The sequence below is a fragment of the Physcomitrium patens genome, chromosome 8 (assembly GCF_059467195.1).
Source record: "Physcomitrium patens ecotype Gransden chromosome 8, ASM5946719v1, whole genome shotgun sequence".
NCBI lineage: Eukaryota > Viridiplantae > Streptophyta > Bryopsida > Funariales > Funariaceae > Physcomitrium > Physcomitrium patens.
This window is the reverse complement of record NC_143417.1, coordinates 6106302-6127392: the sequence shown is the minus strand read 5'-3', so window position 1 is coordinate 6127392 and position 21091 is coordinate 6106302.

Here is a 21091-nt window from a genome sequence, read left to right as displayed (position 1 = left end):
CAAAAATAAAGGTTTCTTTGAAAGCTTCAAATGTTGCTTCTCTTTCTTGATTCCATTGAAGTTAGTCTTTATAAATTAGACATGTAAGTAGAGCTGCAACTTGAAAGAAGTCCTTGATAAAGATTAAATCATACTTGACAAATTCTAAAAAATATTGGACATCTTTTATTATTTTTAAGATCTTCTAATTTATAATAATTTGAATTTTTTTAGGATCTATCATAAGTCCATCATTTGAAATAATATATCCCAAGAAGTCAACTTGAATAGTATAAAATATACACTTTTCTATCTTGGCATAGAATCTCACATCTCTTAATTTTTGTAATATACAACAAATATGAAGTTCATATTTTTTTATATTTTTAGAATAGATTAAGATGTCCTCTAGATAACAAACAATAAAATCATCTAAAAATTCTCAAAAGAAAACATTCATTAGATGTTAAAAAGCTACAAGTATATTTATAAATCCAAAAGATATAATATTATATTTAAAATATCTATATTTGAATCAAAATATAATCTTTTATTTATATTTTTTATTATACGTACCAGATTATATGTCTCTTATAGATCTATTTTTATATAGATCTTAACTTAATTCAATTGATAAAGAAGTCTAGATATCAAAGGCAATGGATACTTATTCTTGATGGTGATCTTATTGAGTCTTCAATAATTGATACATATTTGCAATGATCTATCTTTTAAACTTTACAAATAAAATTGGAGTTCTTATCAGAAATTTAGAATGGCATATGAAGTTTTTGGTTATATTTTCTTTAATATATTCTTTGAATTCAACTAATTCATTTTGTGATAAATTATAGATTGGTCCAACAAGCAATTGAGTTCCTTCTTGAAAGTCAATTAAGCAATCATAGGAACAATGATTTAATAGAGCATTTCTATTCTTCCTCTCAAATATATCTTTCAAATCTTGATATTAGCTAAGAATACTATTTGAATTTTTTGACCATTAGAAACAAGTGTGGCATAAATGACATAAGATTATCTTTTTTTTGTAGTATACAAAAAAACTCTTGTACCTAAAAATATACATTTTATTGTATTAGATTTGTGACTTTTTATTTGATTAATTATACTCTTGATTATATTTTTAAAAAATTAAGACTAAAATAAATTAAATTTTATTAAAAAATTATATTTTTTTAACAATAATAAATCTAAATTGATTGGATTAGAAGGAGATTTAATGATATTAAATACCACAAAGCTACTATTATTATTAGTTGTTATTAAAGGAAATATTACATGAATAATATTTGTAGAGGAGAATGGACAACCATCTATAACTTTTACATGAAAAAAAATTATTTTCTTTAATAAAGGTATGTTATTTTCAAAAAAATTCTTCATCTAAAAAATAAGTTGAGATTCTTGAATCTAGCAAAGCAAAGGCTTTATAGTATTTAGATCCTAAAGTAACATCTATTGTAAAATAAGAAAAAGATTTTAAGGAGAGGATAGGACCTTTATTAAGTATTGAGCAAGGTTATAGCTACATGGTATTGGAATAGAAAGAATTTGTCTTAAGCAAGCATTAGGCTTTTGATTGTTATTAATTTCTGAATCAAGTTTCAAGATAGAAAAGCACCAAGTTTATATACCAAAATTTTCCTATAGGAGAAATTACATCAATACATAAGTCTTAAGTACCAAAAAACATTCAAAATGTGATAAAAAAATATTATAAAACCTTATATATGAAATCATCTTAGACTTCAATAAATCATATCTCACAATTAGTTTGACCAAATAAACTAAAACTTTACATGAAGTATTGATGTACTTTCAACAACTACCATAACAAATTTCAACTACAAATTCATTAGAAAACTTGAGATATTGCCGAAACCCTAATAGTAGCTTCAAATCCTTGTTTACATATACTTGTGTGCAATTTTCATTATATCTCACAAATAAGTATTCAAATACCATAAAATTTTGATATATAACTTCTTAATCTAATAATATATATTTTTAGAAATTTTGAGCCAAAATTCATTTGGAAATTCAAGATATGGTTTCAATCATTACTATCAACAAAACAACTCATTTACTGCCTTTAAATTATATGTGCTCATTTCAATGCTCTATAATTCCTTCATACAAACTCCAAATATAAAAATTCTTTTACAAAAGACATAGGTCTTAAAATCACCCTTGTAGTTGCATCTTTTGATCTCCAAAGGCTATTGTTAAATGCCTTGTATCTTCAATAGAATAATAGTATATCTTCAAAATATATCTTAACTTTAAATGGCTATAACTTCATTATTCGAAATCCAAATCTTTTAAAATTTGTATATAAATTGTAGTCCAAATCCTAAAACTTATAAGCTTTGCTTTTAATTTTTAAATTCTTCTTTTGAAGTTGCCAAAATCCTTATTATGGTCCCAAATAACTTTCTAAGAGCCTATTCGACATGGCTTTTGACTAATAGAGCTGAAGCTCTTTACCTTTTGCCTTCATCCATCTATACCTTACATTCACCCCTTCAAATAAGTTTCTTAGAGGTTTGAATTATAATCTTTGAGCTCCAATCTTCTCTTTAAATTTTATACTAAATATCTAAATCTTATATAATTTAAATATTATAATCAAAATACATAAATTTTAAAATAATTTTTTTATATCGACTGTCTTTAAATTAATTTACTAACCACTTTAATGGACATCAATACTAATAAATATATTATATTATTTAGTTAATTTTTACATACTATAAATAATTATAATATGACAATGGTTTTTATTATAGCTAAACAAACTTGTTTTTTTGATATATTGTCTTCTTTTACAGTTGTACATCTCATTTTATATTTATATTATTTCTTTGGATAATATTAAATAATATTCTTTGATTTTCCACAACATAAACACAATCTTTTTTGATGATAATAAGTTTTTTTCTCTCAATGAGAGGTTTTAAATATACCACATCAATTTGCATATCCTTTCCTTCCAAAGGTATGTGTTAAAAAGACGTTGATGTTGCCATTGAATTATAATAACAATGAAGCCTATTTATATGATTCTCAGACCAAAATTTAAAAATTTGATAGTCATAATTTAGAGCAAAATCAATTACTTGACTCAATATTTGAAGATCATATAAACTAAGCATCAATTTTTTTATGTCATATTTTAATTCATAAAGAAATTTATTAATGAGTGCAATATTATTTTACTTGGTATTAATTACAAGTTGTGAAAATTTTGAAGCATACAATATTACAAATTGATTTTTTTATTACAAAATATGGATCTTGTTTGTTGCAATACAAATTGCATCATGTTTTCTATACACATATCAAAATTCTGCCAAAAATACTTCCAAATTATCTAATATTGGATTATGATATTCAAAAAAAGTTGAAAACTATGATAATGCTGAACTAGAAAGTAGTGTTTTAATAAACATAACTTGTGATCTTAGAATTAGATATCTTTGGAATTGAAGTTCGACTGCCAATTGTACTTAATTGATGAATTCTAAATGCTTTAATCTTATACCATCAAACTTCTTAAGTAAGGCAATTCTTAATTTTTGAATGCTTGAATGATGTTATATTATAGGAGAAGGATGTGATTTGATATAGATGTTGAAGCAACTCCAATCATCTTTATATCTATACTTTCTTACATTCTCATTCTTCTTTAAAGTGGTAAATTAAGTTGATGCATCGGAAGCATTAACTCCCTCAATTATTCTTATATTTGTACCATTGCATTCTTTATTTTAAAGAGCTCTACCATAATAATACCTAAAAAAAGATATGTTCAATATCACTCAAAATAAGTAAAAGAAAAATTTGAGAATAAAGAAATCAATATTAATTTAGAAGAGGTAATTTACAACTTCTAATATGCTTATGTCTTATTAAGAAAAATGAAGATAAAGTTCTAATATTATAAGTATATTCTTATCAATTTATCAAGCCTAAGAATTCAATTTAAATAAATAAATAAATAAATCTTTTTCAAAGAAATATAACAAAATAGAAATAAAGAAATATATATATTAGAAAAAAACTAAAATAGCTATTCCCAAAAGATAAAAAAACTATAAACTTCTTGAAACTAGATTAGAAGCAAGAAAAGAATTAATAAGAGTAAAAAGGGACTTATGTCATGGACATACACATGTAAATCAATAATTACCTATATGATTAGATAAAATTAGATAAAAATAATTTAATTCCATGCTATCTGCTATAGAAGCTTCCTAAAAGCTTCATAGATATTGATTTGACTTTATAGGTGTCTATAATTGATTTTTTAGGTTACAAATGTCGTCAATAAATTAGCCATGTGCCATACATGTTGGTAGCTTAAAGAACAAGCTAACTATGTAGTACGTTGTCGTGATGTAATACGACTAATAGGTAAAAGAGTATGGAAATTATTATAATGTAGGAGGTCTTAGTTCAAAGTATTAGAACAAATTATCTTAGAAATATAGTTAATAGTCAAAAGAGTAGTAAAACTAAAAAGTACAAATACTGCTTTTTTAGAAAGGTGACTTCTACTTACTTTGTAGGACCATAAATATGGCAAAACAAAGTAGATTAGAAAAATAAAAGATATAGGCATCTTTAGAAAGAAGTTAAAAGTAAATTCTAGCAAAATTTATTTAAAATAACTAGATATTGATACCCAAAGAGGGCCAATTATGAATGAGGGTCGAAATCAGACCTTGAGGCACAAAATCGAATCTCAACGATGATTCCAAGATTCTTTTATAGATCAGAGAGTGGCATTTCATAGCAAACTGAATAAGGTTTCTATGAGCATTAGTTTTGGGCAATTTGAAATTTTTATGACTTTGTAAGAGCTTTTCAAAGTTAAGATTGTTTTTAGATGACTTAGATTTTGTGAAATAAAATAGAGTTGATGTTTCTAGTGATTTCAATAGTTTTGTAACAGATCTACGGATAAAATTTTATAAAAAAATTTACTAGAGATGATTTAAAATGAATTGATAATAACATTTGATAAATTACTAGGTGGAATGATCTAATAGATAGATTATCTATGCATGCTCATATTGCAAGGAGTCAATATGAAGCGTTAATAGAAGAAAAATAAAAGAGAGATGAAAATAATAAACGGCCCTCAAAAAGAACTACAAGGGAAGAAAAAGCACGATAATAAAAGAATCCTATACATGAAGAGACAACAAAGAACATTTCCACAAAAGGAAGAAAAATTGAAAAAAAAAAAAAAAAACAAAACAAAACAAATGCTCCTGCTAATAAATTACAATCAGATATTGAAGCTGCTACAAATTTTAAGAAGGAAGTGGAGGAGCGGATTTTAAGTGGAAATGTTGAATTCATAATTGGTGAAATTCTAAGAATTAAAAAACGTGAGTTTTTTGAAGTTATTATTAATACAATAAAGAGAAAACGACAATCTATAGGAGACTATATGACATCAAATGCACAAGGAACAAGAACAATGGAAAGCAATGAAGATGAAAAAGATGAAATACAAAATTTTGGAGATGCCTTGCAAGTAAGATTTTTAGAAAAAGAAGATGTCATTCAAGCTTCTAGCCATTATTTTAGAAGTCATTAGACAAGGGTTACTACGGAAACTTTGATAAAATTGAGAAATTTAGAAGAACCAATTGTAGCATTGATTGATCACGGTTTTGAAATCAATCTAATGTCAAAAGAATTATATAACAAGAAAAAATAGCCTATTGATATTGAACATGGGTAGATGATAAGAGTAGTAAATAATTTAAAAAGATATTTGTATGTAGCATGTCCAAATATCAAGGTGACAATAGGAGATATCATTCATAAATAAAATTTCTTTATCTAAGACATGTCTACATATCCTATTATATTGGGACAACTATATATTATTTCCACACAAATGGAAACAAAAGTAATGGATGACAGTTTAGCCTATGTAAGAATAAGAAGCCAAGATGGGATCAAAGTAGTTCAATTTTTAACTGTTTGCATTAATCATGAGAGAAATTGTGATAAGTTGAGAGTAAAGTCATTATCAAATGAGAAATTTGAAGACCTTGAGGATTTTTATTGGACACCATTGTAAGGCAAGATTGCAGTGGATTAGAGAAAAAAAGCTTTTGCTTAGTTTAGAAGAAGAAATATTATCTACTGGACTTATTGAGATGACATAAGATTGTGTATTGACTTTTAAGACTATTGACAAGATGAAAAGGATGGACAAATGTTATATTAAAAATATTGAGCAAAACTTGAAAGAAAATAGAGAATTGGTTGAAAATGAATTTATTTCAGGAACATATGAAGAAGTAGGTTTTGTAGATACTATCAAGGAATTAAATTATCTAATACAATGTAGATTACAAGTAGAGAATAGAGTTATTAATATATATTCTAAAGAATTTTATAATAAAATTCAAGGATTTATAAAAAAAATTAGTCGCCAAGAGGTATGTATTGAAACTAAGTATAAATCCGTAGTAAAAAAGGTCAAATCAATGGCTTTGCCACTATCATCAGATTGTGAAGAAAAGATAAGTGGAACATCGACACAACCAAATTTAAGGGATCTAAGGAAGATAAGGCATAAATTTATGGATGTTATATTAAATGGATTAAATATTAGATGCGATGGATTTTTAACAAAATATGAAGAAAAATGTTGTAGGGATATGCTTTCACGTCATGGAAAGGCTTTTGCATTTGAAGCACATAACATTGAGTGTTTTGACCTAAGTATTATAGCATCTATAGTTATTTTTACTATTCCTCATGAATCATGGAATTTATAACCAATTCCAATACTAAGAGCACATTTATCTAAGTTAGTAGATTTACTCAATAAAAAGATTAAAATGGGAATTTTGAAACCATCTATGGCACCTTATTCTAATCAATGGTTTATAGTGCCGAAGAAAAATGGAACAATGAGATTTATACAAGACATGTAACCCATAAATAAAGTGACAATTAGAAATATGGGTTCAAGTCCAATTGTGGATGAATTTATAGAAGCATTTGCTAGAAGAGCTATCTATTCAATGGATGATCTTTATTCAGATTATGATCAATTTCAATTGGCAATACAAAGTAGGAATTTGACAACTATGAAAACACTATTAGGATTGGTTAAAATGTGCACATTACCACATATTCTGTAACATATATGATGAATGGAATGCATTAGGTGTTAAGAGATTTTATTCCAAGAATAAAAATATCTTTCTTATATGATGTACCAATTAAGGGATGTGAGGAAGAAAGAAAAGATGAGACTTTGGATTCAAAAGGATATAGAAAGTTTGTAGCAGATCATATTGAAGATTATGAGAAGATTTTGAAAAGGTTAGAAGAAGTTCATTTAACCTTATTAGAGAAAAAATGAATGTTTGGAATAAAAGAAGTTTTGGTGGTAGGATACATGTGTGGTTCATATGGACGCAAGTCAAGTATAGAAAAGATTGATATTATTAAAAAGATGAAAGAATGTATAAATACAATAAAAGTGAGAAGGTTTTTAGGACTATATATTTTCTATTATATATGGATACCTCACTTTGCACATATATTAGACCCATTGCATGAGTTGTTAAGAAAGAATCAAAAATTTAAATGGAAAGAAGAACAATAGAAAGCTATGAAAAAATTGAAAGAACTTCTTTCTTCATCTCCAATTTTGAAGAAGGTAAATTATGAAGGTAGAAGGCTACTAATATTAACAGTTGATGCAAGTCCAATTGGAATAGGTTGGATAGTTGGACAAGATGATAAACAAGGGAATAGATATGTAATAAGATTTGAAGCAAAGGTATTGAATTCTAGGCAAAAGATATATGCGCAAATCAAAAGAGAATTATAGGATATAGTAATAGCTATAAAAATAAAAATAAAAATAAAAAACTTAATTGAAGTATCAATAGTTATAGAAATAGATTATCTATCTTTATTAGGCATGATTACAAGTTGTTCCACTCTTAATATTGCTATGTTGAGGTGGATAGCATATATCAAATCTATGAATCTAGAATTTAAATATATTACAGGGAAAAAAAATTCAATTACAGATATGTTATCAAGAACAAGGTATAATAATGAAAAAGAGATGATTGATTTGGAAGATGATGTGGATACAAAATTTTATACTAATGCACTATCAAAAAAAAAAGCGTTTGTTTGAATATAGCATTGAAAATATTTTTAAGAGATTTATATGAAAATGAATGGAAAGACGTTGGATAATATTTGAGCACATTAAAGGGACAAAAAGGTTGGACAGATCAAGAATTTAAGAAAATCTGTAAGAAAGCCTATGGATATTTTTTATATGATGGATATTTATGGAAGCATCCAAAAAAGAGAGGAGAAGTATTAGAAAGGATGATATGTGGTTTAGAAGCTCAACAAAGGATTATTAAAGAATTTCATGAAAATTTATGGATAGGGCATGGAGGTATTTGAGCAACATTTAGTAAGTTAAGAAAAAAATATTGGTGGAAGAGAATGTACAAAGACGTAGCAAATTTTGTAGGATCTTGTGAGACTTGCCAAGTGTATTCAAATATTCGGCATTGTGATGGGTTACATCGAACATATCCTTTGGCTTTACATCATAAGTGGATCATGGATTTAGTGACAATACCTATGGGACTTAGACAAATGAAGTATTTGGTACTTGCACGAGAAGATTTATCAAATATGGTTGAAGGACAAGCATTAAGAACAAAGGATACTAAAGGTATATGTTGATTTTTATTAAAAGAGGTTATTTATTGCTATAGTTGTATTGGAAAAATCATAGCAGATAGAATTGAATTGGATACAAAAGAAGCACAAGAATTCTTTAGTAGAATAGGAATTAATTTTTTTTTTTTAACAATAGCATATAACCCAGAAGTTAATGGTAAAAGTAAGCGTGGACATTCACCTATTGTTAAGGCATTAGTAAAAGCATGCAATGGTAAAACACATGAATGGCCTAGACTACTACCATTTGCACTATGGGCAAATTGTACAACTCATAGTTCAATAACAAGTTATATGCCTTCTGAATTAATATATGGACAAAAACCAATAATACCAATAGAAGATGTAGTACCTACATGGGATGTATTGCCTTGAAAGAATGATCTCAACAGAGAAAAAAATTTAGCATTATGGATTCAACAACTAGAAAGAAGATCTAATGATATTGAAGTAACAATAGAATAATTGAAAGAAGCAAGGAAAGGAAATAAGGAAAGATTTGATAAAAAAACATCGACTATGACTTGAGGCAATTGAAGATGGTGATTGGGTAATAATTTATGATAGTAGCTTAGACAATCAACATAGCACAATGAAGAAGTTTACAAAGAGATGGTTTGAGCCTTATATTGTCAAAAAGGCATACAAAAATGGAACATATTTATTACAAGAAATTAATGGTACAAAATTGAAAGTACTCATAGCAAGCAAACGAATCAAGTTATTTAAATAAAAAAATGAAGACATTTGTTTTGATGAAGAACAAACTTCAATTTAAGATATTGAAATTGGAATAGAAGAGCATATTGAAGAACAAGAATTAGACCAAGATGAAGAACATTCTACATCAACATATTGAAGAATCATTGACGCATGCTAGAGGATGCACAGATTCAAGGGCGAAGGATATCGTGATGTGATACGACTAATAAGTGAAAGAGTGTAGAAATTATTATAATGTAGGAGACCTTAGTTCAAATTATTAGAGCAAATTATCTTAGAAATTTAGTTAATAGTAGAAAAGGTAGTAAAACTAAAAGGTATCAATACTGCCTTTTTAGAAAGGTGACTTCTACTTACTTTGTAGGACCATAAATAAAGCAAAACAAAGTAGATTGGAAAAATAAAATATATAGGCATCTTTAGAAGGAAGTTAAGAGTAAATTCTAGCAAAATTTATTTAAAAAAACTAGATATTGATACCCAAAGAGGGCCAATTATGAATGAGGGTCGAAATCAGACCCTGAGGCAGAAAATCGAGTCTCAATGACGACTCTAAGATTCTTTTGCTGATCAGAGAGTAGGGTTTGATAGCAAACTGAATAAGGTTTTCATGAGTGTTGGTTTAAGATTTAAGGTTTGGTTTAGGATTTAAGGTTTGATTAGGATTTGATTAGGATTTGATTTAGGATTAGGATTTGGTTAGGATTTGATTTAGGATTTGGTTTGAATTTGATTTAGGATTAGAATTTAATTAGGATTTGATTTAGGATTAGAATTTAATTAGAGTTTCATTTAGGATTAGGATTTGATTTATGATTTAGAGTTTGATTAGGATTTGGTTAGGATTTGGTTTAGAATTTAGTATTTAGTTTAGGATTTAAGATTTTATTAAGATTTGATTTAGGATTTAGGTTTTGATTAGGGTTTGATTTAGGATTTGGTTAGGATTTACTTTAGGATTTAGGATTTTATTAGGATTTACTTAGGATTTAAGATTTAGTTAGTTTTTGGCCTAAAGTTTGAATGAAGTCCAATAGGATTTTAATTAGGATTAAATTAAGATTGAATTGAGATATATTTGAGATATATTTTTGATCATTCTAATATTTCTTTAAGATTTATTATTATTTCTTTGTAATTCTTTTGAGATTTCTTTGAATTTGATTAAAGCTTGCTTAGCATTGTTATAGTCTAATTAGAGTTTAGCTAGTATTTTATTAGAGTTAAGATTTTGTTGTTACAATTTCTATTCTATCTTCCATAGCCATGTACTAAGAGCATTCTCAAGCAAGACTTCACGTATTACGACAACGTACTTAGAAAACTTTCTTTATCAACTAAAACATGTATCTTGCAAAGTCAAAACATATTGGAGATCCTATAGAACATTGCCACATAGCTCCTAGTTAGATAGTATATATAGAGGCAAGAGTAAACCCCTCTTCACTATTATCAATTCCTTTCTTGCTTCTAATCTAGATTCAAGAATATCTAGTTTTCTTATCTTTTCATAGTAGCCATTCTAATTTTTTTTAATATACATACTTCTTTATTTTTATTTTGTTACATTTATTTATTTACTTCCATCAAGTTCTTATTCCTAACAAATTGACAAGAATATATTTATAATATCAGAGCCTTATCTTTTCTTGATTAAGAACAAATTATCTCTTTCTCTTGATAAGACATAAGCATATTAGAAGTTGTGGATTACTTCTTTTTAAGCTGATATTTTTCTTAATATCTTCTTTGATGTCTACTCTTTTTTTTTATAAGACTTGAGTAAAATTATATATATATATATATATATATATATATATACATATATATATATATATATATATATATACATATATATATATATATATATATATATATACATATATATATATATATATATATATTTCTAAATATTATCATGATAGAGCTTGTTGAAATGAAAAGTGCAATGGCTCAAATATAAGAGCAATTAAAGGAATTAATGCTTGCAATATATCAACTTAGTTTACTACCACAAGGAGAAACAAGAATGGCATGAAATAAAGATATAGATATGATTGGAGCTACTTCAATATTTGCACCAAATCATGTCCTTTCTCCTAAGGTGGAACATCCTTCTAGTACTAAAAAACCAAGAGTTGCCATGTTTAAGAAGTTTGATGGCTTAAGATTCAAGTTTTGAGGATTTATGAATCAAATACAACTTGTGATTGAACTTCAATTCTAAAGCTATCCAATTCCAGAATCACAAGTTAGATTCATTGGTACACTTCTTTCAAGTTTAGCATTATCGTAGTTTTAATTATTTTTTCAACAATAAGATCTAATATTAGATAATTTAGAAGTTTTTTTGGCAGAGTTTTAATCCATGTGTGGAGATCATTATGCGACTTATATTACAACCAAATAAAATCTGTATTTTGTGACAAAGTAATCAATCCATAGCATTATATGCTTAATAATTTTGATAACTTACCATTGATATTAAGTAAGATTGTGTTGCACTTATTAGGAAATTTTTTTATGGATTACAATATAACGTAAAGAAATTAATACTTAACTTACCTGATCTTTAATCATTGAGTCAAGCAATTGACTTTATTCTAAAGTGTGACAATCAAATTTTTGAATTTCAATCTCAAAGTTGGACAAGTGGGCCTCAATGTTATTATAATTAAATAGAAACATCAATGCCTCCTTAACACATACATTTAGAAGTAAAAGATATATAAATTGATACAATATGTTTCAAACTTCTTATTGAGCTAGGAAAGATTTATCGTCATCAAGAAAGATTATGCTTATATTGTAGAGAATCTAAGTGTACTACTTAATATTATCCAAAGAAGCAACGCAATTATAAAATGAGGAGTACAAATGTCAAAGAAAATAATATATTAGAAAATGAGTTTTTTTAGCTACAATAGGACCATGCGGTTGGAACCTTATACAATATCTAATGAAGGTCATATTCTCTCTTCAAAATCTTCTCTTTATTTTATATTAGATATTATTTTAGGGCCTAAACATTAAAAAGCGTCTATCTTGTTAAATTCAAGAACCTTAGTATGTTTCTTAGATGAAGAATTTGCTAAAAGACTTAACATATCTTTAACAAGAAAAACTAAATATAATCATGTAGAAGTCATAAATAGTTATCTATTATCTTTTAGAGATATTATTCACAAAATCCTTTCTATAGAAATAATAACCAATGGTCATAATAGCTTATGATATTTAATATCATTAGATCTCTCTCTCTAATCCAATCATTTTAGGCTTATTGTGATTAGAAAAATATAATCCTTGAATAGATTGGATTTCTTGTACTCTTGATTTTTTTAAATGTATAATTTAGAGTATAGTTAATTAAGTAAAAAATCACAAGTCAAATAAAATTAAACGTGTATTTGTAGATGCAAGAGCTTTCTTGTATGCTACAAAAAATAATAATCATCTTGTGTCATTTATACCACACCCATTTCTAATGGCACAAAGACTTTAAGTGGCATTTCAAGTCAATATCAAGAATTTTAAAATATATTTTAAAAAAAAATGTAGATACTCTTCTAGAAAATCATCCCTATGACTACTCAATTGACCTTCAAGAAGGAGTACAATTGCCATTTAAACCAATATAAAATTTATCACAAAATGAGTTGGCTAAATTCAATGAGTATATTCAAGAGAATGTAGCCAAGAACTTTATATGTCATTCTAAATTTCCAGAAGAGCTCCAATTTTATTTATGAAGAAAAAAGATGAATCATTGCAGATAGGTATTGATTATCAAGGACTCAATAAGATCACCATGAAGAACGAGTATCTACTACCTTTAATATCTAGAATTATTAATCAATTGAATGAAGCTAAGATCTATACAAAAATAGATCTATGAAGAACATACAATCTGATATGTATTAAAGTAGGAGATGAATGAAAGTCTACATTTCAAACTAAGGATGGATATTTTGAATATAATGTCATGCCTTTTGGACTTATAAATGTACCAATAGCTTTTAACATCTTATAAATGATGTTTTTTGAGAGTTTTTGGATAATTTTGTTGTCTGTTATTTAAATAATATCTTGATCTATTCTAAGAATATAAAAGAACATGAACTTCATGTTTTTCATGTATTATAAAAATTAAAAGATATGAGATTCTATAAAAAGATAAAAAAGTGTATATTTTATACTACTCAAGTTGATTTCTTAAGTTATATCATTTTAAATGATGAACTTGTAATAGATCTTAAGAAAATTCAAACTATTATAGATTAAAAGATTCCAAAAATGGTATCAGATGTCTAATTTTTTTTAGAATTTGTCAACTACTATCGGATCTTCATGAAAGACTTATCTTGATTTGCAGATCCACTTACATATTTGACTTATGTGAGTCATTAAATTAACTTACTTGTTGTTTTAGAATAAAAATATGCATTCAAAATGCTTTAAATCATAATATATAGTGAGTAGTGTAGAAATACTTTGAGAAATAAAAAAATTAGAATGTTAGTAGTCGAGATGGAGCCTTAGTAAGTCTCAGAAGCAATTATCTTCATTGATTTAGTATTTTTATTCATTGTTGAGTATTAAGGATTATTTATTAAGTCTAATATTTATATTGGTCTTCTATCTATATGTACTATTTTAAAAAACTATAAATGTTAGTAGTTAGAAGAAGCATGAAAAAGAACATCATGTCATTTTAGTTATTGATATAAAAAATAGGATTTATAGTGGATTTAAATTAATATTTATTATTATCAAAAATCAAAAAGATAGGAAAATGTAGCCTTATATGGATATTATCATTATAGAAATATTATAGGATTTTTCAGAATTTATTTAGAATTTATTTATGATTTTTCAGAAATTTTTAGAGCAATGTTTAAGATCTTGGTAAAAATGAGTTTTACCACTTCGGAAGCCATTATGAAGAAAGAGAGTAAGATTTGAAGGCCACAACAAATTCCTGAGCTAATTGGATGTTTTTAAATACTATGGTGAATTCAAAAATACAAAAAAATGAGTTTTACTAGTAGAAAATAGGAAGACTAGTTGCTAGTCTAGTCCTTGTAGGAAAGAAGGTGTACAAGTCCCATATGGGTTGTAGCACCTTGGGTATATGTAGGAAGTTAAGACCAAGGTCTCAAGGCCTCTTTAGATACCTAATGTACACTACATGTGAGCCTTCGTGAGGTCCGAACCCTTGACCTATAAGCAAGTTATTCTTAAAGTAAAACATTTTCACTTAACTTTTATTTACGTAATTGTTATTTTTAAACCTTCATAACTTACTCATAATAAATTGAATTTACATGTTTTTTATATCATTGGAAAGCTTAAAAAATTAAATTCTTAAAAATATACTTTTTAATTTTATTTTTTACTTTTTATTGGGTAAAAACTCCGTGAACAGACTATGACCGAGTTTTGGAGTGTGTATTTGCTTGTATGTATTCCTTTCACTTGTTTGTGTTGTTTCTTCTTTTGTTCTTATTCATTTCATCTTCCACTTCATACTACCCATTACAAGCAACTCTTAATTGAGGCCATCTTTTAATTTGGATAGAGGGGTGAAATTTATACTCACAACTTATATAGGCAAATTTTAATGGAATGAAGAAGTAGAAGCAACATTTGAAGTTTTAAAGATAGCTTTTGTTTTTGCATCAATTTTATATTTCATTAACTTTTCCAAGGCATTTTTTATGGAAATACATACATCAACCTTTGCTTTGAATATTATATTATTACAAATAGAAATAGATGATAAACTTCACCTAGTAGCTTTTCATTCTAAGAAATTTTCATCAATCAAGATTAATTATGAAATCCACAATAAAGAACTTCTTACAATTATGGATTCTTTTCAAGAATAGCATAAATATTTAGAAGGTACTTTTGATCTAACCATCATATATATAGATCATGATAATGTCAAGTAATTCATGTCAACATATATTTTGAATGATTGTTGAATCTGTTGGAGCATGTTTTTATCAAGATTTGATTTCAAGATCATATATCGACCTAAAAAATAAGAAGGTTTATCAAATGATCTTTGTAGATATTTTTATCTTATATCAAAAGTAAGAGATGTATCTTTTAATCAACAAAGAATGATTCTCTTGAAGCTGGAGCATTTTCATCTTTGAGTAATGAAATCAACATTGATTATTGATTCAACTTTTGTTAAAAAAATTCAATCAAGTATGTCTTGTGATCCTCTTATTCATGATATCAATAATTCTTCTTTCAAGTCTCATGATGCTTCCAAATTCAAATTCAAAAAAAACCTAATCTATTTCAAAAGACACCTATATGCTATAAAAGTAGAAGCACGTTTACATGTTCTTCAAGCACACCACAATTTTTCAGCAGTTGGATATTTTGGATACAACAAGACTTTAGATCTGATATCTAAAGATTTTTGGTGGTTGCAAATAAAAAATGTGGTCAAAGATTTTGTTCAATTTTGTGATATTTATTCAAGATCAAAAACTCTCCATCATCAACCTTACGGACTTCTTCAGCCATTACCTATTCTAGAACAACCATATTCTTCTATTTCTATGGATTTTATCAGGGATCTTCTAATCTTAAGTTTGTATAATTTTATATTTGTCATAATAGATCATTTTATAAATATAGCATATTTTGTATCATGTACAAAATCTATCATATATGAAGAAACAACCAAGCTTTTTTTAAAGAATATTTATTAATATCATGGATTATTCAAGTATATTACATTGAATAGGATGACTCAATTCATATCAAGATTTTAGAAAATACTTTTCAAAATTCTAAAAATAGATATAAAGCTATCTTCAACCTTTCATCCTGAAACTAATAGATAGACGAAGCATATAAACAAAGTTTTGAAGTAATATTTAAGGTATACGATTAATTATCAAAAAGACGATTAAGAAACTTTTTTTTATCATTGACACGGTTTGCTTATAGTAATACGATGCATTTTTCTATGCAAAAAATATTTTTTTTTACTAATTATGGTTATCATCCACGACTTCATACTTTTGACTTTTCAATAGTTGATAATCGTAATATAGAAGATTTGGCAAATTATTTGTCAAAGTTATATGCAACAATAAAGACACAATTAAAAGAAGCTTAAGAGCAACAAAAGATCAATGTAGATTTATATCGAAAAGAACAACCATAATTCAATGTGGATGACAAGATATGATTACTTTGTCGAAATATCAAGACTACTTATCTTTGTGACAAGTTGAACTATCATAGGCTTAGATCTTTTTTATTTTTGAACAAATCAATTCAGTTGTATATTAATTACACTTACAAGAATGAATGAAGATCCATCATATACTTCACATGTCTCTTCTTGAACCATACAAGATAGTGAACATACTAAGAACAAGACAAGTACCACTTCCTCCTATAGAAGTAGACAATAATAAAGAATTTGAAGTGGAAGAAGTCTTAGATTAAGATAGTACCAAAATAGGTTGGAATATCTTATTTATTGACATAGATATGATATTAATGAACATTCATAGGAGCTAATAAAGAATCTTGCAAATACAACAAAAAAAGTGAAGGCTTTTCATCAATGACATCGATCAAAATCAAGATGAAGATCTTCTTTATAAAAGAAACAAGATCTAGGCAAGATAACATTCTACTTTCTATTTTTGTTGTAGTTGCTTTGTATTTGTGATACTAAAGAGATGGAGAACTAATAACCAATGGATTTGACTCAAGAGCCTTTATTTGTTGACCTATCAGATGAAACATTCGATTGTTCAATCTTCAAGATGATACAATTAAGATGAAGATCTTTAAGAACAACATATTCTTCTTCAAATAGATGGGAAGATACAATGTATTTGGTATCACAACCTTAGAAGAGAGACTTGATGTTTGGTAATTTTACTAGAAGTAGAAACAATTCTTAATGGTATTTCAAATGTTTTATTTGAAGAAAGGTATAAAGGCATCAACAATGATCAAATAATTGGATGGTCTTCTTGTCCTGATATGGGATACTATCAATTGTTGAAAGGCCTTACCAACCATCTTTAAAGAAAATAAAGATCAAAGTATGTGATAAATATAATTTATTCCATCTTGGATTTTTTTAGTATATGATGTCTGCTCTTTGTAGATCTTGTTTCTAGAAGGAGAAGTAATATTATGGACATACATATATAAACTAATAATTACCTATATGATTAAATAAAAGTAGATAAAAGTAGGATAATTCCATAATATATTCTATAGAAGCTTCTTGAAAGCTTCATAGACATTGCTTTGATTTTATAGGTGTCTATAATTGATTTTTAGGTTAGAAACATGGTCAACAAGTTAGCCATGTATCATATATGTTGGTAACTTGAAGAATAAGCTAACAATGTGGTGCACACATAAAAAACTTGTCTTATAAGCTAAGGCATGTATCTTGGAAAGTCAACACATATTAGAGGTCCTATAGAACATCGTGTCATAGCTCTTAGTTAGATAGTATATATAGAAGCAAGAGTAAAGCCTTCTTCACTGTTATCAATTCTTTTCTTGCTTCTAATTTAGATTTAAGAGTCTCTAGTTTTCTTGTCTTTTGGCAATAGCCATTTTAATTTCACTTTAATATATGTACTTCTTTATTTCTATTTTGTTATACTTATTTATTTACTTTCATCAAGTTCTTATCTTTGATACTTTATTGTTGAATCTATATATACTGTCTACTTAGGAGCTACATGGCAATATTCTATAGGACCTCCAAAACATATTTATTTTGTAAGTTACATATCTTAACTTACAAAGCAAGTTTTTTATATATGTGCCACATAGTTAGCTTGTTTCACAAGCTATCAACATGTGTGGCATATGATTAATTTCTTAACTAAGTTTCTAACCTATTAATTAATTATAAATATATGTTAAATTAAAATAGTATCAGTGAAGCTTCTAGAAAGCTTTCTTAGAAGATATTATAAAATTAATCTATTTTTATCTATTTTTATATATTCTTATTATTTAAATAATAATTTCAATAAACATATGTCCATAATAAAATGATACAATTTTAGATAGAACTTGACTTATTATAAAAATCTTAATTTTTTTGATCTTGTTCTATCAAACTTCTTGGGCATAATAATCTTTATCTTCATCATACTTATAGAAGCAAAACTTCTTGAATTTGATTGTAAGGTCAATCTACTTGCTTCCTTCAACTACACAATTTCTTGACATAGACTACAAAATTCTTTCATAAGTATAGAATTAGTATTTCCACAATTCGTGCTAGTGATGCATAAAATTTATATCCTAAGAATATTGACAAAAAAATCTATTCTCACTTCTACCAAGCAAAGCATCTATATTTTTTTCTTCCATTTCAAGCAACTTAATAAATCCATAAGTCAAATTAGAAGAGGATAATCTGTAACCTCTAATGTCAAAAAAAGAGTAATCTACTCTCTTTAAGAAAAAAAATCAATGTTAAAAAATTAAAAAATTTATTTAAAGGTAGATAATCTACAACCTTCAAAATACAACAATAAAAGTGGAATAATTCATTCACTTCTAAAACAAGATAAGAACAATGAGTTAGCACTCTTATCAAACTGTTAAGGACATAAATCTTGAAGATGAGGATTTCTTCTATAAATCCTCAATACACTCTTATATCACTCAAAAGGATTAAAAAACCACATAAAGATGATATAATATTAAACTAGAATAGTTATTATCAAAGATATAAAGATTAGAAAGTCTTAAAATAAGATTAAAGACTAAAAAGGTATTGATAAGAGTGAAGAAGACTTCACTCTTGCCTCCATATATACTCTTAACTAAGAGCTATGTGGCAATATTTTATAGGACCTCTAAAACATGTTGACTTTACAAGATACATATTGTAACTTGCAAGGCAAGTTTTTTATATGTATGCCACATAGTTAACTTGTTCCACAAGCTATCTATTCGTGATTAACTTCTTGACCAAGTTTCTAGCCTACTAATCAACTACAAACACGTGTAAAGTCAAAGCAGCATCTATAGAGCTTCTATGAAGCTTCTTTAAAAAATATTATGAAATAAATTTATGTTTATTTACTTTTACTTAATTATATAGATAAATATTAGAATAAATATGTATGTCCATGACAATAAATGGTCATTAGCTTCTATTGTTTAATATTACATTTAAGTTGAAATATTTATTTAATAATTTTAAATTTATTGTATGAGAAAAGATCTAGTAAAAAATCTAAAAGATGTAGATAATTTTGAAAAAAAATAGAAAGAAAAAAATAAATAAATGTTATAGAATTTATTATTAGAAGAAAAGATTAATATTAAAAATATAGATTTTTTATTCCTTTAAGACTTCTTAAGTATCATAGAACCATTTTAATTATTTAAAATATGAGAATTTTTTTAAGAACCTTAGTTTTCAATTTTTCTTATAAAAAATCTATTAGAAATATTTATTTAGTAATTTTTTAGTAACACAGTACTAAAACATCAAATATTCTTTTTGTATAAGCTTAAAACTAGCATAAATTAAAAATCCCAATCTATTCATTTATTATTTTGTCTACCTTTAATGTAATGTATTTACAATAGAATAATATTGGATTTTAATATAGCTATTTATATTTTTATAAATTATTTTTTTGATAATTTTTTTAAAAATTAAAATTTTCTTTTATTATACATGATTTCTTTTAAAAAAGAACATAATTTTTTATTTTCTTTATTGCCACATTATATCTTTTAAGTTGAAATTTCTTTTTATTTATCTTATACATTCATTTCTTGATTAAATTTAACTTTCTTTTATTTTCAACATTTATGAGATATTATATTTTTTTATATGAATATTTTTGTAACACTTTATTTATTTATTATTATGATTATTAAATGCATCAAAACCTTAATATCAAAGCATATTGAACCAAATTACATATTTAAAGCTTTATTTGATATTTTAATTTAAGTATACATATTATACTTTTATGTAGTTTTATTATAAATTTTAATATTTATTAAAATATATATTTGAAATATTTTAATTTTGAATGTATTTTATTCCAAAATAAATTTATAATAGGACGTGTTGATATCAAAATCTTTGTTTTGCATCCCACTGTTAAAAGCCATAGAAAGCAAGGATATGCAGTTGCAAGTTTTTTTTGGTACTTTTAAAAGTAATTTTAGTAAAGATGTGTTAGTATGTAAATTTAATAGTGTGGTTTATCATTTCTACTTACATACAATTATAATTTTCAAATTAAAAAATAATGAGATCATTTTTAATAAAATAAATTTCTTTTTACTGTTAATTCTGTACAAAAGTAACAATAAATCAAAAAGAGAACTATAGTTTCAAAGCACCCAAAAAATGTAAATCGATAGATCTAAATAGGATCTGGATGACTTTTTCCTATAAAATAGTGTGGATAAGAAAAACCAAAAAAGAATTCGAGAATGTTGGCAACCGCGCAGAATTGAATTTTAGAAAGCAATTGTTGGAAAGGTCTTTAAGGAAAATAGTAGCTTTAGTAAGTCATAACAACAAGCGACCTTTGCCAGCGTGGGGGGA